Source organism: Belonocnema kinseyi, chromosome 8 (assembly GCF_010883055.1).
Source record: "Belonocnema kinseyi isolate 2016_QV_RU_SX_M_011 chromosome 8, B_treatae_v1, whole genome shotgun sequence".
Lineage (NCBI taxonomy): Eukaryota > Metazoa > Arthropoda > Insecta > Hymenoptera > Cynipidae > Belonocnema > Belonocnema kinseyi.
This window is the reverse complement of record NC_046664.1, coordinates 24,720,947-24,723,988: the sequence shown is the minus strand read 5'-3', so window position 1 is coordinate 24,723,988 and position 3,042 is coordinate 24,720,947. Positions and strand designations below refer to the sequence as shown.

Here is a 3,042-nt window from a genome sequence, read left to right as displayed (position 1 = left end):
TCTGCTTTATATTCTTCCTTTCCCCTCTGTCTTTTTATTTCCAACATCTTCTCATGTTCTTTTTTCCTCCTGTTATACTCCTCCTTCTCCATTTCCCCTCTTAATAGAATAAAGTAATATTAAAATAGATAATTTTTTTATAAAATTAACGAATAGTTCATTTGTTTATAAAAAATTTGGTTTTAAAGTAATAAAATCCATCACTTTATTCTTGCATTTATTTAAAATTCTCATGAAGTTTCCAATTAACAGACATGAGTTTGGAAACACAATTTTTTCTCAACAAAAACCGAATAATGCATTTGTTTATAAATTTTCATTTTACTTTTAAAATTTATTATTAACTAATTATGAGCAATGCTAAAATTCTCATTGAATTTCAAAAGAAAAACAAGAGGGAAAAAAACAATTTGTTTGTTGAAATATGATAAAAAATGCATTTGCATATAAAATCGATTTTTTTAAATATTAAGTTTATTACATTCTGGCTTCTGTTGCTAAAATTACAATGTTGTTTTGAATAAAAAGAACTTACATCAAAAAAACTATTTTTTGTTTACTAATTAAAATTAAAATTATTTCTTGAAAAAAAGATCCTACTCCTTCTTAACTCCATTGGGAATCCTTTAAAATAATTTTTTGTTTTCTTTTAAAAAAGTCCGAATAATTCATTCATTCATCAAATTTAGTTTTAAAATAATGAAATTTATCAATTAATTGTTTACTGTTGCTGAAACTACGAGTGATATTGAGAAAAAAAGATTAGGCACGAGAGACCAAATAGTTCATTTTATTATAAAATCTGTTTTCAAAAATTAATAAAAATGATATAATAATTATGAATAATGATAAAATTCTCACTGAATTTCCAAATATAAAGACTGAAATTACGAAAATGAATTTTTTATTAAGAAAACCCAACAAATTTATTTGTTTATCTTTAGTTTAAAAATAATCAAATTATTAATTTAATTGTTACTGTTGCTAAAATGATGTTGAAGGATTTATTAAAAAGAGGACTGACATTAAAAAACTAATTTTTTAGTAACAAAGGACAAATCGTGTTTCTGTTTATACAAAAATGGGTTTAAAGAAACAAAATTTATTAATTTATTTTTGCATGTATGTAAGATTATCATGAAGATTCCAATTAACAGATGTGATATTCGAGAAAGGATTTTTTAAAAACAAAAACCGATTAATGCATTTGTTTATAAAATTGAAACAGAATCATGAAAATTATTAACCAATGATGAATAATGCTCAAATTTTTATTGAATTTGCAAAAAAAAGAAGTGACATTAAAAAACAAAACAATTTTTTAGCGACAAATGCCCAAATAATGCATTTGCTTTTTAAATTTATTTTTTTTAACCATAAAATTTATTAAATTGTCGCTTGTGGGACTAAAATTATAACGAAGTTTTAAATCAAAAGGATTAACATTAAAAAAAAACTTATTTTTTGGCAACGAAGCCCAAATAATTAATTCGTTCATGAAATTTAGTTTAAAAATAATAAAATTTACTAAGTTATTGAGACTGCTGATAAAATTATTTTTAAGTTTTTAATAAAAAAAGACTGACATTGAAAAAACTAATTATTTTGATAACAAAGCCGAAAAATTTATTTATTTATAAAATGTGGTGGGAAAATAATCAAATTTATTAATTTATTTGTTACTGTTGCTAAAACGATATTGACTTTTTCACTTGCGAGGAGCGAGATTGAAAAATTAATTTTTTTCTGACATAGATAGACTAATGAATATTTGTAATAAAATTTGTTTTAAAAAATCATAAAATTTAAATAAATCATTATAAATATTGCCAGAATCATCACTGAATTTTTAAATAAAAGGAATGAAATTAAAAAAACTTTTTTTTTGTCTACAAAGCCCGAATAATGCATTTTTTAAATATTAGTTTGAAAAAATCATTAAATTTATTAACTAATTTGGAATATTCCTGAAATTATAGTAAAATTTCTACATAAAAAGACTGCAATTATAAAAGGATGTTTTTGTCCAAAAATTCTTGAATAATGCATTGGTTTATAATATTAATAAGAACCATCGTAGTACACATTTTTTCCACAGACATATTGTTGTCATCCAAAGATTCTGAAATATAACTTAAAAAAGTGAAATTATTAAAAAAAAATTTAAACCCAATTTTCAAAAATAATTTGTTTATAAAAAATGTTTTGTTTATTAAATCATGTCAAAAAATCATCGAGAACGTCGATTACGAAAAAGCGCCATCTTTTCCGAACATATTTTGGTTTATAAAAATTCTAAAAACCTAGAACAAAAATCGGACATAAAAATTCCCTTTAAAATGTTATCAGATGTTTATTTAGTAAAAAACACATATAAGATTACTTACTTTATATTTAATTAAAAAAAAAAAATTTAGCTCAAATTAAAAATTCTTTTTAAATCGAGTGTGAAAAATAAGTGATGAATTAAAGATCATTTTTTACAGAGGCAAAAATATTTACCTATGATCCATAATATATGATACTATTTCGCACCTGAAAAATACGAGATAACTGCCTTAACGTACAACTGTGTCAATATGATTCGCGTGTATAAAAATGCTCAGTTTCTGCTCGTTAGCGGATAAGACTTTTAACAGACTTTTTTAACGTCTTCAACTTTTTCTTCAACACTGTGAGTCAATATTATTCAATTTATTTTTTGCGCACAAAATTTTGCACAGATTTTATATTTTAAAGTATATTTTCAGTTTGTATTTAAAAAAAATGTTATTCGGCAAAACACATTATTTAATTTTAAAATTTTTTTCCAATAACAGATCCAATTTTTTTCAACTATTTATATTTATGTAAAACATAATTAAATTAGTTAATGCATTAATTAAATAAAGTATTTTACAGGCCACAATATTTAAAAAAGTGGTTTATTTTTTTATTAACAAATTAATCATTGAAAGTATTACATTAGGATTAAAAATATTTGGAAAGTTAATTTTTGATGGCTGAAAAATCCCGAAAAATAATATTTTTCTTAATATATAA

The 3,042-nt window shown here is 22.1% G+C and overlaps 1 protein-coding gene across 1 annotated transcript in view; it reads left to right on the top strand.

Moving 5' to 3' along the window:
• The first annotated feature begins 2,619 nt into the window (after positions 1-2,619).
• Positions 2,620-3,042, top strand: part of LOC117178757 (apolipoprotein D-like) — a 19,274-nt gene continuing 18,851 nt past the window's right edge. The window contains exon 1 of the mRNA XM_033370200.1: positions 2,620-2,674. The gene's annotated coding sequence lies outside the window, so the exon portion shown is untranslated. The remainder of the gene's footprint in view (positions 2,675-3,042) is intronic.